We start from the raw sequence: 20,529 nt of genomic DNA, 5'->3' as shown, positions 1-20,529 counted from the left end.
GATATTGCGTATTGAGTAACACTATATGTCACCAAATGTCATTTGTTAAATAAGCCGCAAGTATAAAGAAATGGGAGAGTTAAAGTTTGTATTACTCACTAGTAAATAGCGCTCTGTAAATGTTTGTCCTATAGTTTAAATATAATTTTCTACTGAAATATGTCTGGAAAAGAACATACTGTATCAGTGCACTTCTACTTGTCTATGTAGTATATATTTACAATGTAAATAAGGAGTTACCATCTAGCAACCGTACAAGCAAAAATCAAGGGCAAAAGTAAAACCTACTTGTATTGTATGTAGCAATTTCTTTTGCCATCTAATCATGTACTACTTTATCCCAGACATCCTTTCAGTCTAGTTGAAGCACAGTAAGCCCATACTTTATGTCACAGCTGTGACTATGTATATACTGTATATACCTGCCCATTAGGCACTGCCTTTGCTTCTATTCTTTACCATAAGCTTCCTTTCAAACTGCAGCTGATGAGGTAAAGCCTCATAATCTATTAAAGACAGGGTGCATTTTATAGCAGATTTGTAGTGGTGCTTTATATGGTTTAGGGCACAAAAAAAGCTAGTTCTTATGTTCAATTCAGTGGTTCTCAACTCTAAGCTTCCTGGCCTCCTAAAAGATTGGTTTTCACCGAATATCAGTGAATATGCATGAGATATAATTGCGTAAACTCGGGGCCAGATTCACTAAACATTTTTCCCATGGACATAGAATGGGGAGAAACGCCTGAAAGGTGAATTTTCAAAACATTATGCTAGTAAAATTAGCACATACACGCGTAAGTAGTCTCTACTTGTATACATAAAAAATGCATGCGTATTTTCACTTTCGCGCTCACATATGTGCATGTAAAAAAGGGGTGATCTAGAGTCATTCTGGAGCAGGAACTCCTCCAGTTCACCAAAACTTCCCACTGAGTAAGTACTATATAATAAGAATGCTTAATATCACTTTCACCAGATAATTAGCAAGTGTAAAAATACGTACATTGAAAAATGTACACGTGTCTTTTAAAATAGCAATTTTCATGCATACTTTTACATCTGGTCATTATCTGGCTTAAGTGATCACAAACAACTTTAAAATGAATAAATGACTGGTTGAGGGGTCTGGGTAAAATGGGGGGGGGGGGGATTAAGAGTCAGGAGGGTCTTCATGAGGTGCAGATGGACTGAGCAAACTGTAGACTAATTGGTAAAACTGGTTATTTCATTGCTGCATGCATGTTAGGAAATCCTCTAACTTAAACTTGTAAAAGCTGACTTACAGAGGATAAATGCATCTAAATAACTGGAGGAAAATCTACACTCTTATCCCTTTAAAATTTGATGTACAAATATATGCACATTGGTTTATCATGGTTAGATTTGTGATCAATCAAGCAATAAATAAATTAAAAACTAATCTATATAATTAGTGCAAACTTATCCAGCTAAATGGCAGCAGGCATTACTTAGCTGAATAAATCTGAAAAGTACTACTTGTCTGTCTAGGTAGCGCTTTATTTTTTTTACTTATCTGGCTATCTTACATACCCAGATAAGTTCAAAAAGTGCTGCTTAGACACACAAGTAGAGCTTTCAGACTTATCCAGCTATCTGGATCTAGTGACAAAGTCCCACTTAAACTGTAAAGTCTGAGCATGTCCAAGAAGATTTATAGTTCATCTCTAGCTCATGAAGGATGTACTACTAGAAGTGCCCACAGAGATTTTAAAAAACTTACAAATGTTAGGGTTTGGCACTGGTAAAGGCTTGCTTCCACTCTTCTCTGTGCTGCAATGGTATCAAACAATCAGTGTGCCAGAAAGAGAGGCAGTAGATAGTTGCTAATTTTGATTTTTCTCTTCACTTGGGGAGGTTCAGGATGGGAGACTACAGAGGTTGCAGATGTGGCAGTGATAGTGATTTTTTTGTCTCTGTCTGTTAGAACACCAGTGAGGTAAGCAGTGTACGCTCAGGCACTGAAGAGAAACATCTTACCAGGCTGCTAGTCTTTTTTATCTCTTAGTTTTAACAGTTTATTTGTGTGTGTAATCAGTCAGCACTAGTGCGCAAAGCACAGCACACATACAGTACACTGTATATATTTGTGTGTGTGTGTGTGTGTGTGTGTGTGTGTGTGTGTGTGTGAGAGAGAGAGAGAGAGAGAGAGTTTTCCACACAGAGAGTGGTAATGTCAATGGAGGCACAGTTACAGAATTAATACATTAATTTCTAATATCCAAACTTCCAGTAAACAGAGTACTTCAACAAATTCTATCATGTCAAGAAAAGAAAGAGGAGAAGATGCTAGCAGGTTTGGCAGCTTTGGGAGGAGCAGTAATAAAATAAAGGCAGTCCTGCTCCTAAATTGAAGAGGGGATTTTAAAGTTCTAGATTAGAAGGAGAGAAAGGCATCTCCATGCAGAAGATATTGAAATTTGGAGAGCTGTGCCACTGTTGTATGATCCTTTCCCTCTTATTTTGGAGCAGAGAAAAATGATGAAAGAGTCGCATTAGCAGGGCAGGTGTATCAGTAGTACATACCCAAAACTAGCAGTGCGGCCTTCTTTGGTTCCAGCTTCTGAGGCAGTAAAGGCAGAATTTTCATCAACTGATTCAGAGGAAGAATATTTTCTGTGATTCTCTAAATTTAAAAGATATTGAGGTGCTAGTAGCCAAAGAGAATTTGGGAAGTATAGTGAGTAGTAGGAATGTGCAGCCAAAAAAATGTTGTAGCTTTTTTTTGTTTTGTTTATTTTTTCCCATTTTTGTTTAGATTTTTTGTTTCATTTTGTTTTTACTGTTCGCATATTTTGAGTTTGTTCGCATTAACTCGCATTAATGCACACTAACTCAGAATTAATATGCACTAAAAACAAAATGAAAAAAACTCTGGACATACCTAGTCAGTAGTATCTTGCCTTCCAGAGATGGGATGGAGGAAGAAATCATACTAACAATGTTGATCTCAACCCCCAAGAAGAGCAGGCAATGCAGGTAGACAGTTTGAGTGATTCCCCTGGCATTTTTCCTCAGGTTCCATCTTGTATTTCAAATCCAGCATCAGCCTACAAGGATGTAGTGAAGAGAATGCAGAAGAAACCCCTGATTTGGAGGCACTTTAATGTGAGGGAGGATCCATATTTGGCTCAGTGCATTCACTGCAGGAACAATATAAATCAAGGAAGTAAGAAAGACATCTGATAGGACCCAACCTCCAGGCAGCCCAGCCCAGAGCCATCCACCCAAGATTGCTGTGGCCAGGAATCTCCCTGGCCTCCAATTGCTTTGTCCATAGGGGTTCCTGATGTTGAGGCTGGCTCAAGGCCTGGTTCTATCACATTGACCTAAGCCCAGGTCCATGCCCAAGGCCAGACTCCAGTCTTGTTCCTGTTGCGACCGTCGCTGCCCGACGTCTCCACTCCGCCCTCCTTACCTTCTTGGCGATTCCCTCTTGCTCAAGTGGAAAGTTGGCTGCCGCAGCGTCATTCTGCCATCTTCCTCCGGCGTCTCCAGAGCAGCTCGATGCTGAAATCCACCATGTTTCACAAGGGCCTAAGGGCGAGCACACGGCGCGGCCCCGACTGATGTACCAGCAAGGGCGTGAACCTCAGGGGCATCCCCCTGAGATGATGTCAGCAGTACCGGATATATAAGGTCTTAGAAATCGCTAACTAATCAAGTTAGCAAGGACCAGTTTCACACTTACCTAAGCTGCTCTGCCTCCTCGGACTTACCAGTGGTACCCGCTCCTTGGGGGTCTCGCTCTCTCTTTGTTTTTCAGGTCACAGTCAGGAACCGGCACTCGCTCTTCGAGGGCCCATGTTCCCAGACTGGTTGCTGAATACTTACTCTGCCTGGAAGTCATCGCTGCCTACTACACCAGTGAGTTACCATCTCTCTCTCAGAGCTTTCCCTGGAGCCAGGTACTCACTCCTCGAGGGCCTAACTCATTCCAACACCTGGACTACTTCTAGAGACTATTGTGTGAGTGTTACCATCAAGGTTCTGTTCCTGAACTCTGCATACTCTGCCTACTCACTATATTCAGTTTCTCTACAGCTCAGTTATCCAGGATCACTGTTCCAGTACCTGAGGGACTACAGCCCTGCCGGGCACTTCCAGCTCACTACTGCCACCTTTGGTGGTTCAATATACTGTTTAATAAAAGAACTAGTGTGTGTCTGTCTCCATACTCTGAGCCTGACCGGTGGACCCTCTCGGGATCTTCCCCCGGGGGCGTGGTCATCTGCCACCGGCCCAAGGATCCACCCACAACTACCTCAAACACCAACAGTTCCATCAAGTCAGCCTCAGCCTGATACTAGATCCCAGCCCAGAAACCAGGATCCATTACTGGGGTAGGCTCTGAACAAGGCCTAGGTCCTAAGGCCAGGGACAAGGCTTCCAGATATCTTCTTCCATCAGTGGTTCTCTTCATAATTCATCCTCCACTTGAAGGATGTGTCAGAGTGATGTTTCTCTGGTGCATTTCTCCTGAGCAGAGAAACATAGAAACATAGAAATGATGGCAGAAGAAGACCAATCGGCCCATCCAGTCTGCCCAGCAAGCCTCACACTTCTTTTTTTTCTCATACTTATCTGTTTCTCTTGGCTCCTAGTAACCTTTGGTTCTATTTCCCTTTCACACCCACCATTAATGTAGAGAGCAGTGATGGAGCTGCATCCAAGTGAAATATCAAGCTTGATTAGTTAGGGGTAGTAACCGCCACAATAAGCAAGCTACACCCATGCTTATTTGTTTTTACCCAGACTATGTTATTCAGCCCTTGTTGTTCGTTTTTCTTCTCCCCTGCCGTTGAAGCAGAGAGCTATGCTGGATATGCGTGAACTATTAGTTTTACTTCTCCCCTGCCGTTGAAGCAGAGAGCAATGCTGGATATGTATTGAAAGTGAAGTATGCATTGAAAGCCACATTATCTGTCATCAAATATTGAATAAGCCTAATAATTGGTAGTACCTATAGCTTATGAACTCTTCGTTAATTTTACATACTCTTGCCCACCCCTGTTTTTTGTTTTTTTTTAAATATGGAGATGGCAGCCCTCCATCCTTCCGCTCCGTGAAGGTGGAACACCAACCACTGGCCACTGGCATCCCACTCCGTGAATGCCTCTGTGGCTACTGCCGCTCCATGCAGTGTTTTGCTGCCTCCTCTTTATACACTTCCTCTGGACCTGATGGATCCACAGTGTTTATCCCACGCCCCTTTGAAGTCCTTCACAGTTTCTCTCCCTGGGCACCATTTTGATGTATGAGAATTAAAATAAATGGCATACATCAAAATGGTGCCCTCTACTCAGTAGGAAGGCACCAGAGAGACACCACTCCACCACATCATCCAATCGAAAAGGACCATTGATGGAAGAAGACATCTGAAGGCCTGGTTCCCAGCCTTTGGGGCTGGGTCTGTGCCTAGACTGAGACTGTGAACCGGTGACAGGATATGATCTCCATAACAAGCCCCAGCATCAGGCATGGGCCTGAGCCTAGGCCTAGGCCAAGGACTTTTCATCAGGACGTGGCCTTGGGCCTTGGGCCTGGGCATTGTCAAAGGTCCAGGAAACAGGACTCAAAACTTGGGACTGTGTCCCAGCATCAGGCATGAAACCTGGGCTTTAGCCTATGCCAAGGACTCAGCTTCAGGGGCTTGAGGGCCTGGGCCTAAGCTCAGGCCTTGGGCAGGGTAAGGAAGGCCAGGGAAGTTCTTGGCCCTGGAAATTTTGGGGAATGTGGGAGATGAGGCACAGGGAGAGAGCCTATTTTGTTTTGTATTTCGGTGCTTTTTTTATGTTTATTTCATTTTTTCCAGCTACAGACACACAATGAACATTAATTGAAATGACAAGTGGATTGTGATAAATTACAGGAGGACCTTGTGAGACTGGAAGATTTGGCATCCAAATGGCAGATGAAATTTAATGTGGGCAAGTGCAATGTGATGCATGTAGGGAAAAATAACCCATGCTGTAGTTACACTATGTTAGGTTCCATTTTAGGAGCTACTGTTGCACTTGGAGGTAGACCCTTGTCCTGGAGCAGTGTAGAGCGGCTCTCTGGTCGGACCCAGGAAGCACCTGCCACCAGGTGGCGGAGCACAGGAGGAGACAGAGGCTAGCTAGAGCTTCACCACTGGAAGCCCGCGGTCCCCCTGGGTGGAGCCCTTGGGGACCCAGGCTGCTTGGACTTAGATGGGCCTCGCAGGGTCTCCCAGATAGGAAGTATAGAAATGTGCCCACCAGGATCAAGGGTGCGCAGTCAATGTCTTGACTAGAGGCCTGAGGGGTCAAGGAAGGGCAGTACAGTGTCTGCGATGACAAGGCTAGGAGCAGGGCCAGAATCAAGGAAACGTGGTCAAGAATAGCAGAGGTCAAGTTCCAAGGATCAGTCCGAGAGTAGTCAGCCAAAGCAGGGGTCAGGTTCCAGAGGTCAGACGTGGTCAAGGAGGCAGGCAAAGGTCAGAATCCGGGCAGCAATCAGCATGGTCAAGGAGAAGGCAGAGGTCGAGTTCAGGCGGCGGTCAAATGTGGTCGAGGAACAGGCAGAGGTCGAGATCAGGCAGTGGTCAAGCGTGGTCGCTGAACAGGCAGAAGGCGAGATCAGGCGGCAGTCAAACATGGTCGATGAATAGGCAGAGGTCGAGATCAGGTGGCAGTCAAGTGTGGTCACTGAACAGGCAGAAGACGAGATCAGGAGGCGGTCGTGTGGTCAATGAACAGGCAGAGATCGATTAGGAAATAGTCCCAAGCATCTGTGACAGTTAGTAGGGAGCCAAGACAACTTACGGAGGAAGCCAGTTGCAAAGGCAAGCTCTGGTTGTCAGAGCTTGTCTTAAGTAGGCCTGTGAAGATGACATCAACTGGGGAGGCCCGGCAGCCCTAGCGCGCCGCAGCCCCTTTAAATCTCAGGGAGGGGCACGCGGGCGCGCTAGGGAGATCCCCAGCAGGAAGGAGCTTCAGTGTCGGTGGATGGGCTGCATGATCGGGACTGGAGGTGGGTGGCGACGGCATCCCCACAGTGCCACGCAGCTGATGGAGGTCACCAGGACCTCAGAGAAGAAGTGAGGAGAACAGGCCACAGAAACCATGGCCGGTCTCTGCAACAGTACCCCCTCATCAAGGCCCCCCACTAGAGGGTCCCATTGGGTGGGGAACCAAACCCCCTCAATGTCGTGTGGGTCTGCTGCCTGAGGGCCCACAGGATATGGAAGAAAAGGTGTTCTAAGATTACTTGGAGCACCGGTTATATCCGGAGGAAGACAATGCTTCTCCTTCTCTTGTTGCAGGAGGGTATGAAGGGCGCGGACCTCGTCTTCCTTGAAGGATAAGAGAGATAAAAACCCTTCCAAGGCTTGGTTATGTTTCCTGATGAGGGTTTCATGCTTGGTCATTCTCAGGACCTCCTTCAAGGCAAACTAGAATTGGTCTGGGTCTCCTGAGTCCTTTGGCAAGGACAGTGGTTGGTAAGGGTGGTAGCTACTGTTAGAGACCGAGGAGATTTAATTGGGTCTAAGCAGGATTCAGAACATTGAGGTCCCCACTGGATGAGGTCGGCTGAGGTACAGTGGAACTGAGGTTGATATTTTTGCAGCCATGGAAGGCCCAGATTAACCAGGTTAACTGCTGTAAGAAGAACATAAGAGGAGGTGAGTTCTGAGTGGTCTTGACCAACCTTCAATGTAAGAGGTTGGGTAGCCCGAGTCACTGTTCTGGGAAGGAAGTCTCCATGGACCGATGAGAGGGCCAGAGGTGGAGTTAAGGTATTAGTGGGAATCTGGTACTGGTCTACCAGACTCTGTTGAATAAAGTTGTCCCCTGCGCCGGAGTCCACTAGGGCCTGAGTATTAAAGTTGATGGAGGGGGTCTCAACTGAAGTAGACAACAGGAGTAGCAGTGAAGTCGTAGTGAGGCCAAGGGATATTGACCCCGTGATCCCCTGATGCGAAGAAGGTTCTCTTTTCGCAGGACAGTGAAGGCAATGGTGACCCTGGTCTCCGCAATAGAGGCATAGGCTGAGCTGGCGACGACGGGATTTCTCCTCTTCTGATATAAGGGCATGGTTGATTTGCATAGATTCTTCGGTGTTGTCTGAGAGTAGGGTGTGATTCTCAATGGTGGAAAAAGAGGCCCTCGAGCGGTTCTTCAAATTAGGTCGGTTTTCTCAGCCCCGTTCTTGAAGTAATCTCTCCAGTTTTCCCGTGAGGTCCATCAACTCTTCAAGGGATGTAGGGATCTCCCTTGCGGCAAGTTCATCGTTTAACCGGGGTGCCAGTCATTCCAAAAAAATGGCATGTAGGCTATTCCCTTGCCAGTTGAATTCCATAGCCAGTGTGCAGAACTCAATGGCGTAATTGGACAGGGAGTGATTCCCTTGTTTTAATTGCAACAAGTTGGTGCCCATCGTGGGGAGCCTGCCAGGCTCATCAAAGACTTGTTTGAAAGCAGACATGAATTGTGGGAGATTGGCCAGTAGTGGATCGGAACGTTCCCAGAGCAGGGAGGCCCATGCCAGGGCCTTACCCTCCAAAAGAGACAAGATGAATGTTGTCTTGACCAAGTCATTTGGAAAAAAGGCAGACTGCAGAGTGAAATGCATCTGGCATTGGTTTAGGAACCCATAACATTGTTTGAGATCACTTGAGTAGCAAGGCGGTGTTGTAAGGAGATGGGTGCCCATCCAGGGTCAGGAGTCGGTGCAGGAGTCGCCGAAGAAGGTAGTGGAACGTTTAACCAGTTCAGGAAGTCCTGTTGAGTAGCAAGGTGATTCACATCCGCTACCACTTGATCCAGCGTTGCCTGGAATTTCTGAATGGTCCTGGGATAGGAGTCCAGTCAGGCGTGTAGACGTTCCAGGGAGGAGGACAGAGCTTCAAGACATCGTTGCTGTTCCTGGACCTTAGAAACCAGGCCCGGAATTGCCTGTAAGGCGAGGACTTCGCTGAGTCCATGGCCTTTGCAACCTGTTGCACTTGGAGGTGGACCCTTGTCCTGGAGCAGTGTAGAGCAGCTCCCTGGTCGTACCCAGGAAGCACCTGCCACCAGGTGGCGGAGCACAGGAGGAGACAGAGGCTAGATGGAGCTTCACCACTGGAAACCTGCGGTCCCCCTCTGTGGAGCCCTTGGGGCTCCGGGCCGCTTGAACTTAGGTGGGCCTCACAGGGTCTCCCAGATAGGAAGTATAGAAGTGTGCCCACCAGGATCAAGGGTGCACGGTCGATGTCTTGACTAGAGGCCTGAGGGGTCAAGGAAGGCCAGAACAGTATCTGCGATGACAAGGCTAGGAGCAGGGCCAGAATCAAGGAGATGTGGTCAAGAATAGCAGAGGTCAAGTTCCAAGGATCAGTCCGAGAGTAGTCAGCCAAAGCAGGGGTCAGGTTCGAAAGGTCAGATGTGGTCAAGGAGGCAGGCAAAGGTCAGAATCTGAGCAGTGATCAGCGTGGTCAAGGAGAAGGCAGAGGTCAAGATCAGGCAGTGGTCAAGCGTGGTCGAAGAACAGGCAGAGGTCGAGATCAGGCGGCGGTCAAGCATGGTCAGAGAACAGGCAGAGGTCGAGATCAGGCGGCGGTCAAATGTGGTCGATGAACAGGCAGAGGTTGAGATCAGGTGGCGGTCAAGTGTGGTCACTGAACAGGCAGAAGATGAGATCAGGCTGCGGTCAAGCATGGTCAATGAACAGGCAGAGATTGATTAGGAAGTAGTCCCAAGAGTCTGTGACAGTTAGTAGGAAGCCAAGACAACTTACAGAGGAAGCCAGTTGCAAAGGCAAGCTCTGGTCATCAGAGATTGCTTTAAGTAGGCCTGTGAAGATGATGTCATCTGGGGAGGCCCAGCAGCCCTAGCATGCCACGGCCCCTTTAAATCTTAGGGAGAGGTGCGTGAGCGCGCTAGGGAGTTCCCCAGCAGGAAGGAGCCTCGGCGGCGGTGGATGGCCCACATAATTGGACCTGGAGATGGGCGGCGATGTACCCAGTGTGCCACGCAGCCGACGGATGTCACCAGGACCACAGAGAGGAGGTGAGGAGAACCACCCAGGAAAAAGACCTAGGCATCATACTGGATAATACATTGAAATCGTCAGCTCAGTGTGCTGTAGCAGTCAAAAAAGCAAAGAGAATGTTAGGAATTATTAGGAAGGGAATGATGAATAAGATGGAAAATGTCATAATGCCTCTGTGTCGCTCCATGGTGAGACCAAACCTTGAGTACTGTGTACAATTCTGATTGCCACATCTCAAAAAAGATATAGTTGCAGTGGAGAAGGTACAGAGAAGGGTGACCAAAATGATAAAGGGGGATGGAACTGCAACCCTTTGAGGAAAGGCTAAAGAGGTTAGGGCTGTTCAGCTTGGAGAAGAGACGACTGAGGGGGGATATGATAGAGGTCTTTAAAATCATGAGAGATCTAGAATGGGTAAATGTGAATTGGTTATTTATTCTTTCGGATAATAGAAGGACTGAGGGCGCTCCAAGTAGCACATTTAAAACTAATCAGAGAAAATTATTTTTCACTCAATGTAAATTAAGCTCTGGAATTTGCTGCCAGAGAATGTGGTTAGTGCAGTTAGTCTAGCTGGGTTTAAAAAAGGTTTGGACAAGTTCTTGAAGGAGATGTCCATTAACTGCTATTAATCAAGTTGACTTAAGGAATAGCCACTGCTATCACTGGCATCAGTAGCAAGGGATCTGCTTAGTGTTTGGGAACTTGCCTGGTACTTGTAACCTGGATTGGTCTCTGTTGGAAACAGGATGTTGGCCTTGATGGACCCATTATCTGACCCAGTATGGCAATTTCTTATGTTCTTATGTTCTTATATATGGTGAAAACCTCCCCAAAAAAAGAAACAAAATTGTATTCCCTGTACATCCGTACCAGATATACCATCTTAGAAGTCTTGCTGCTGCTCTGCCTATCTGCCATGCCCATGATCTACCACCTTAGGGGTCTTGGTGCCACATGCTTATTGATCATGCCACAGATATAACATCTTAACGATTATGCTATGGCTCTGCCTACCTGCAAAGCTGCTAATGTACCATCTTGGAGGTCTTGCTGCCACTCTGCCTAGCTGCTATACCTTTGATTTGGGGTTATTATTGCATTCTGCCTAGCTACCAGGCCACTGACAATGTACCTTGGGGGTTTTGATGCTTTCTTGTTGTTTGCTGCTTGGATCCCAACCTAGTTTTTCCACCCTACTTCTTTCTTGATTATATTGGGGTTTTTTGCCGCCAAAATAAAAAAGAAAAAAATTACAAGTTTTTCTTTCTATCCCATCTGTTTTCTGGTTCTCTACCTTACTGTTCTGCCCCTATTAATTGTGAACAGATTTGTTGTTTGTTATGTATATATACAATTTTTCTGCTTATAAGCTAGTGTGATGTCACAGAAGGACTAAAGCCCCTATAATCTGGTAGTATTTTTATTGTTGGCCTTTTATGGTCACATGTTTCAGACTCCCACTGATTCTGGGCACTTCCTATTGGCTCAGAATTTGGTTCATGCTTGCTGAGAGGCTTTCAGTGCTTCTGAGAAAAAGAAGAAATAAGCAAACTGCCTTTCATCTCTCCTATTCCTTTGGAAGGCATTTCCTTTTTAACAGTCAATAAATGTATTTAAATGTCCAGTATAATTCCTATAATAGCTATTTCAAATCTAGAGTCAGTACTCTGAACCTGAGATCAACATCTTCTCTTCCCCCCACCCCAAAGAGCACAACTAGTAAGTTATATGTTTTGATTACCTATTGGAATAAAATACTATTGGACTTTAGACAAGGTATCTTCAGTGGAGACTCAGTACCTGGTTTAGCTGAATGATTAGTAGTGCTGTGAGATCAGGGTACTTACTGTTATTTTTACATCTCTAAAATCCCAGTCTAATTCACCAAAAATTTAACCCCAAAACAAAATAATGTTTGTAAAAGAAAAAAGTACAAATTTCTCTTCCCATCTCATCTCTCTTCTATACATTTCTAGAATTCCAGCCTAGTTCTCCCACCCTTCTATCTTGATTGTACTGGAGTGTTTTGTCCTCAAAACAAATAATGTTTTGTCCTCAAAACAAATACAAGTTTCTCCTCCCATCTCTTCTCTTTTCTGTACATTTCTAAGATCCCAGCCTAATTCTCCCACCGTTCTTCTTTCTTGGTTATACTGGGGTGGTTTGTCCTTAATAATCCTCAGTCAGAAGATAGAAATGCATGCACAAGAGAAAAAATGCACAGAAGAGACCTTTCACATGTTCTGAATGTGGGAAAACTTTCAATAGAAAGAAAATTAATGCAACACCAGAAAATAAACAAAGGGAAGAGAGTTGTTCAGCTATAGAATATAGAAAAAGCTTTCTTAATAAAGCAAACCTCCAGCAAACCTCACATATTATCAGGAAAGCTACACTAATGAGACACCATTGTCATGTTCTGATTGTGACAAGTTTCAATTGGAAAGCAAATTTCACAAGTAACACAAAATTCCATCCAGCAGCAAAACCAAGTTCAAGTAGGGAATGTAATAAAAGTTTATGTCACAAAAATGATACTGATGACACATCATTCTCTTGTACTAAATCTGACAAGTGCTTCAACTGGTAGAGAGACAAAATCTCCCATGTCACTCTGCCTTGCTGCTATGCCCCTTATCCTATACCTTAGAGTTTTTCTTCTACTCAGTATTGCTGCCATACACAGACTTTGCACCTTGAGGGTCTTGCTGTCACTCTGCCTTCGTGTCATATCCCAGACCTTTCACCTTAGGGTATTCTTGCTGTTGTGGGGGGCTGCTTTGATCTTTCAAGGAACCTTGGTGTGTTGATGCCACTCCTTGTTCCAATTTGTCCTTTTATCACTGCCATGGGGTGTTTCCTGTCATCTTTTTTGCTTCTTTCACCTTTCATGTTGCCTTAGGGTATTGATACCACTCTTGGTGACACTTTGCTTCTCATGCTGCCTTTGAGGGCTCATGCCACTGTTGTTAATGCTTTCTGTTGAAGCCTGTGGTGTTCCTGACACTCTTGTTGTTTCTTTGTTCCTCTCACAGTGCTTTGGAGAACTGCTTGTACTTCCTTGTCCTTCTATGCATGCCACAGTCTAGGTTAGGAGTGGCCAAATCAGGTCCTTGAGAGCCACAATCAGACCAGGTTTCCATGATATCCACCATGACTATGCATAAGATAGATCTACATACAGTGGAGGCTGTGTATGCAAATCTAGTAGCATAGTCATGGTGGATATCCTGAAAAACAGGACTTTTTGTGGCTCTTAATGATCATCGTTTGCCATCCCTGGTCTAGGTGCCTTGGAGTTCTTTTCCCCTTTCGATGATGTTTTACATAAATTTCATTAGAGCTGATGAGAAAACCCCAGTTTTGGAGCCCTAAATAGGCTGCAGTGCTTCCCAGATTTACTTTAATGGTAAATGAATGAACGAATAAAACAAATTAATTTTTTTTTGTTTGAAATGGAGTTGACCTACTAAACAAATTAATGAACAGAAACAAAAGTTTTGCTCTGCACATGCCTATCATATCTTATGACTGGTGTGTTTTCAGTCATTTAAGAAACATAAACCAAAATTTGGATTGTGATCCAGAAACGTCTCAGCCATGTCCTGCTCTGGTAGTTCCATCCAAGAATTACTAGATCTGAGGCAGTGAATCAGTGAAGTCTTGAATATAAGTTCCTATTTCTTCTCAGCACAGCAAACTATCATTTCATTAATACAATAGATAAATGTTACAAAAATATTATTCACAAAATGTGCCTGCATAGAAGAGTTGTGCATAGAAACCTAAGGGACTCATTTACCAAAGCAAGCAGATAAATATATAATTCTTCCTTTCCATGTGAATATAGTCTATATTTGATTTTAAAAATCAAATGTTGATTGAAGTGTCTGCCTGTTCTCTCCAGGTTTGTGATGATACACCTGTCATTCACACTTTTGTAACATATCTGTGATTAATTTCATTTCTCTGATTATTACGGGCTTGCATTGCCCAACCAAAGGCAGGGCATCTTTTAACCTTTCTTGGGAATCTATAGACGCATGGTACCTCCTCCAGTAGATGTGGTCAAGTTTTAAAATGTGGGTGGGGCAAGTATTTTACTCTTCTTACTAAAAAGACAGGAATAGTTATAATTTTATAAAGAATTTTTTTCACACTCATAGATTTAGTGAATCTCATTTACTAGCAGACACTGAGGGCAGATTCATTGTGGTTGTGAAGTTATATTTGCCACAGATTTTCCTTTGTAAGTCTGTCTGACTCTTAACATTAACTCTCCTAATTATTTTTTATTGAGCATTTCAAGATTTGAGCCTGTTGATATCTGACAATGTCATTGTGTGAGGGGACATAAACTGTGCTTTGAATCCAATGCTAGATTAAAAAAAAAAAAAATCCACTTCCTCTGGGTATGGTAAGGCATCCACTATAGACATCATAGTCAATGACTTGTTTGCTTCTCTTGACTTAAAAGAACCTACAACCAACACTCAATTCTTCCCAAACAGATTTTACCATTTTTTCTCACTCACATAAATCCTAATCTTCTATTATATTTTTAATTCTAAAAGTCTTTCCACTATGGTCAGGGACTGAAGAATTTACTCAATTACTCTTTCATATCATGAGGCAATCGTGCTCAAATTTGTAGGGGTTTATTGGTTTGTTTTATTTTTCATTCCTTTTTTTCATCTTTTTTATTTCATTTGTTTGTTGTGATTATTTTTGTATATTTAAAATAAAAAAACAAACAGCATTTTAAAAATCTAGAAAATATGAAAGGAAAAACAAAACAAAATAAACCCATCAGAGAAGAAAAAAGCCTCCTGAGCCTCCTCTCTGTTGCCTTATATCCCTCTCGAACCCTCTTACTATATTTTTGCTTTTTTCACACTGCGGAAGTGATACCTGGCTATTCCTGCCCTGCTGACGATTGCTTAGAAATGGCGCCAGAAGACTGAAGCCTGCACCATGGTTAATTTCTTCCATCCAAAATGATGCCGGTCTGGGCCTGGCCAGCATCATTTTGGATGAAAGAAATTAACCATGGCACTGGCCTCTGTTTTCTGGTGCCATTTCTGAACATACTATAGTTGAGGGATTGCTCCTGCTCAGTGAAAAAAAAATGCTAAGGAGGTTCCGGGAGGAGAAAGGATTGAAGGTGGGGTTAGGAATAGTTTCTGTTACGTTGGTAGCAACAGTAGTGAAAATTGATTTAAAAAAACAAAACAAAAAAGAATGACATTTCATTTGTTTGTCTCTTCTTTTAAAACAAATTGAAATGAAATGGAGCATTTCATTAACATTTCCAATTTAATTTTAAACATAAACACACCCCTACAAATGTGTGTTATCCAGTTCCTTCTAATGTGCCTAGATAGTGTTTCAATACCATTCTTTTAAATGAATCTGCTTTTCTTGCCTTTATCAGTCAACACATGGCTACTTTCTGGAGGCTAACTATATCTCTGATATGTCTTCTTTGGTCTGTTGTAGTGTCCTTAAGGCTTCTGCGTGAGACTAAGTAATCCCCTTTAGCTCAGTAATAAAAAGAGGTAAACTGAATTCAAGATGAAGTTACTCAGTTTTAAAATTAGGATAGGACCAGCCCAACCTTGGCTTTATACAAGCAACTTACAGTATCAAAGGGTCAACTTAGTAGACTCATAAACCAAAAAGAAAAGTACATTTTTATTAGAAACAGCATTTTTTTTTTACTCCAGTGCCAAACTTGCATTGCTAATATACTGTTATGTGTGCTAGCAATGTACAGTAATGGAATTAAGAAGGCCTGGGATAAGCAAAGAGGAACCCTAGTTGAGAGGAATTAAGGTAAAAGCAGAGATCAACTGGGATCAATTGCGTTAACCTTCAAAAGGAGATAGATCAGCTTTTAAACTAGAACATGGGGGAAAGCCGACAGTCGCTCAGCAGTGCAAGGTTCAGAGGGAGACGTCTTCAAAGGATACTAAAATAATGGAAGAGTTAGGGCATCCCAATAGAGAGGGTCCAATAAAAGCAAACTTAGCCCAAGTGCCTATAAGTAAAGAAACACCTGAGTTAAAAGATTCCAAAATACCCATGTCAAGTGATAAGTAGATTGTTAATACCAACAAAAAATATACTTTGAAATGTCTATGTGCTAATGCCAAAAGTCTAAAAAGTAAGATGGGAGAGATAATATATATAGCATTGAATGAAGGCTATATATAATTGGCATCTCAAAGACCAGGTGGAAGGAGGATAACCACTGGAATAGTGCTATACCAAGCTACAAATTATATCGCGCTTGGTAGGGGGCGGGTGGCGTTTTATTTTAGGGATAGCATAGAGTCCAACAGAATTAAGATCCTGCAGGAGACTAAATGCACAGTAGAATCCTTATGGGTGGAAATTCTATTTGTGATATGGAAAAGTGTAGCAGTAAGGGTATACTACTGTTCATCTGGTCAAAATGAAATGCTAACAGATATTAGGGAAGCTAATAAATTTGGCAGTACAGTAATAATGGGAGATTTCAATTACCCCAATATTGACTGGGTAAATGTAATATCAGGACATGATAGGGAGGTAAAGGTTCTAGCTGAAATAAATGACTGCTTAATAGAGCAGTTGGCCTGGGAACCAACAAGAGGGGGAGCCAAATTAGACTTAATTGTTAGTGGAATGCAAAATTTGGTGAGAAATGTAATGGTGGTGGGGCCACTCAGAAACAGTGATCCTAGTGATCTGACTTAATGACTTGAGGACGTTAAGTAAATCTTCTGCTCTAGCATTAAACTTTCAAAAGGGACACTTTGATAATGAGAAAAATTGAAAAAATTGAAAAGGTGCAGCTGCAAAGGTTAAAAGTTTACACAGGGCATGGTCATTGTTTAAAAATATCACCTTAGAAGCCTAGACCAGATGTATTCCATGCATTAAAAAAAGTGGAATGCCAAATGACTGCTGGCATGGTTAAAAGGTGATGTGAAAGAGGTTATTTTATCCAAAAGAACTTCTTTCAAAAACTGGAAAAAGGATCCATCTGAGGAAAATAGGAAAAGAACTAAGCATTAGCAAACTAAAAAAAAACATTGATAAAGTAGTGTAAAAGATAATTTAAAAAGAAGCTGGCCCTAGAATAAATAAAAGCTTTTAAAATACACTATGGGGTAGATTTTAAAAGGAGTGTGCGCGGCATACATGTGCGCGCTACCTGGCATTCACACATGTACACTCGATTTTATAATATGCACACGCAGGCGCACACAAGTTATAAAATCGGGGGTCGGCGCGAGCAAGTGGGTGCACAATTGTGCACCTTGCGCGCGCCGAGCCTGCGCCGAGCCCGCGCCGAGCCGCGCTGCCTTCCCCTTTCCCTTCCAGGCTGCTCCGAAATTGGAGAGGCCTCAGAGGGAACTTCCCTACCCCCCCTCCCACCTTCCCTTCCCTTCCCCTACCTTCCCCTACCTCACCTGCCCTTTCCCCCCTGCCTTTTTTTTCTTTCTTTTATTACTAAACTTACTTCATCCCTGGGGCTGAAGTAAGTTGCACATGAAGATCATGTGCCGGCCAACTGCCGGCACATGATCCCTGGCACAGCAGCAAATATGGCCACTGTGCCGGGAGCCTTACCCCACCCCTGCCCCAGACCACCCCATCCCACCCATGCCCCACCCCCTCTCCGCCCATGCCCACGCCTCCTCCCTGCCCCTTTTTGCAAGCCCCAGGACTTACACGCATCCTGGGGCTTTACACGCGTCGCCGGGCCTTTTTTAAATAGGTCCGGCCCGCGTAACCCTTTTAAAATCCGGCCCTATATCTGAAGCAGGAAGCCTGTGAGGGAATCAATTGGTAGAGATGTGAATCGTGTGATCGATCATCTTAACGATCGATTTCGGCTGGGAGGGGGAGGGAATCGGATCGTCGCGGTTTGGGTTTTTTAAATATCGTGTAAATCGTGTAAATCGTGTAAATTGAAAACCGGCACACTAAAACAACCCTAAAACCCACCCTGACCCTTTAAAATAAATCCCCAACCCTCCCGAACCCCTCCAAAATGCCTTAAATTACCTGGGGTCCAGAGGAAGGGTCCCGCTGTGATCTTTTACTCTCGGACCTCCGGTGCGTTGTAGAAATGGCGCCGGCACTACCTTTGCCTTGTCATATGACAGGTCAAAGGTAGCGCCGGCGCCATTTTGTTTTTTGTCCCCCGACGTCAGGAGCGTAGGAGATCGCTCCCGGACCCCCGCTGGACCCCCAGGGACTTTTGGCCAGCTTGGGGGGGCCTCCTGACCCCCACAAGACTTGCCAAAAGTCCAGCGGGGGTCCGGGAGCGATCTCCTACCGCGAATCGTTTTTCCGTATGGAAAAACGATTCGCAGTAGGAGATCGCTCCCGGACCCCCGCTGGACCCCCAGGGACTTTTGGCCAGCTTGGGGGGGCCTCCTGACCCCCACAAGACTTGCCAAAAGTCTTGTGGGGGCCAGCGCCATTTTGCGCAAAATGGCGCCGGCCGTACGGCAACACGATTCGACTGCAGGAGGTCGTTCCGGACCCCCGCTGGACTTTTGGCAAGTCTTGTGGGGGTCAGGAGGCCCCCCCAAGCTGGCCAAAAGTCCCTGGGGGTCCGGGAGCGATCTCCTACCGCGAATCATTTTTCCGTACGGAAAAACGATTCGCGTGCAGGAAGTCATTCCCGGACCCCCGCTGGACTTTTGGCAAGTCTTGTGGGGGTCAGGAGGCCCCCCCAAGCTGGCCAAAAGTCCCTGGGGGTCCAGCGGGGGTCCGGGAGCGATCTCCTACGCTCCTGCCGTCGGGGGACAAAAAAACAAAATGGCGCCGGCGCTACCTTTGCCCTGTCATATGACAGGTCAAAGGTAGCGCCGGCACCATTTCTACAATGCACCGGAGGTCCGAGAGTAAAAGATCACAGCGGGACCCTTCCTCTGGACCCCAGGTAATTTAAGGCATTTTGGGGGGGTTCGGGAGGGTGGGGGATTTATTTTAAAGGGTCGGGGTGGGTTTTAGGGTTGTTTTAGTGTGCCGGTTTTCCCGCCCTCCGCCTTCCCCTGATTTACGATTTTTTGACGATAAATCGGGGGAATTGTTACTGTATCGCGGTTCTAACGATTTTTGACGATTTAAAATATATCGGACGATATTTTAAATTGTCAAAAAAAGATTCACATCCCTATCAATTGGAGTGTTAGATGATCAAGGGGTTAAAGGGGCACTTAGGGAAGATAAGACCATCCCAGAAAGACTGAACTAATTCTTTGCTTTAGTGTTTACTGAAGAGGATGTTGGGGAGATAGCTGTGCTGGAAGCTATACTCACTGGTGATGATTCAGAAGAACTGATACAAATCATTGAGAACCTGGAAGCTAAAATAAGGCAGATTGACAAACTAATGAGCAGCAAATCACCTGAACCAGATAGCATACATCCCAGAGTTATTTATTTATTTTAAATGATTTGTAGCTAGTTTATTTTGAATGCAAAATTGGATAGGGAACCAGTGCAAAGCTTGCAAGATGGGAGTAATATTTTCATGCCTTTTTGTGCTGGTAACAAGATGTGTGGTGGAATTTTGAATTATTTGTAATGGTATTAAGGTAGAGTATGGAAGACCAGTGTATAAGGCATTTCAGTAGTCTATAGATGTTATTATCAAGGACTGTAGGACTGTCCTAAAATTTTGTGGATCTAATAAAGGCTCAAGGTGTTGAAGGAAACAGAACTTGGAAAATGGTAAGCTTACCATGGTCTTTACATGAGCTTTCACGGATAATGTAGAATTCAGCTGAATGCCTAAGTTGCGATCTGTCTTAACAATAGGAATAGATTGACTGGTGCACCCTATTATCTGAAAGAACTCAAAAAAGAAATGGCAGATCTGTTACTGGTAATTCTGAACCTATCGTTGGGATTGTTCATTGTGCCTGAAGACTGGAGGGTGACCAAATTAACTCTGATCTTTAAAAAGGGGTCCAGGTGTGATTTAGGAATCTGTACACTGGTGAGTCTGACTTCAGTGCTGGGAAAAATTGTGGAAACTATTCTAAAGAATAAAATAACAGAACAAATAGAAAGAAATGATTTAATGGGACACAGCCAGCATGGATTTACACAAGGGAAATCTTGCCTTACTAATCCACTACATTTTTTTGAAGGGATTAATGAACATGTAAATAATGATAAGCTGCTGGTTGTAGTATATTTGGATTTTCAGAAAGCATTTGACAATGTTCCCCGTTAGAGATTCCTGAGAAAATTAAACCATCACAGGAAGGAGGCAATGTTCTATTGTGGATTGCAAACTTGTTATAAGATAAGAAACAGAGACTAGAGTTAAAACATCAGTTTTCTCAGTGGAGAAGGAAAAACAGTAGAGTGCCTTTTAATATACAGTATTTATAAATTGTCTGGAAAGGGAACAATGAGTGAAGTGATCAAATCTGCAGACAACACAAAATGATAAAGAGTTGATAAATCACAAGTGGATTGTGAAAAATTTCAGGA

Source organism: Rhinatrema bivittatum, chromosome 1, assembly GCF_901001135.1.
Source record: "Rhinatrema bivittatum chromosome 1, aRhiBiv1.1, whole genome shotgun sequence".
In the NCBI taxonomy this organism is placed as follows: domain Eukaryota; kingdom Metazoa; phylum Chordata; class Amphibia; order Gymnophiona; family Rhinatrematidae; genus Rhinatrema; species Rhinatrema bivittatum.
The sequence above is the reverse complement of the archived record's forward strand: the minus strand, read 5'-3'. Positions refer to the sequence as shown.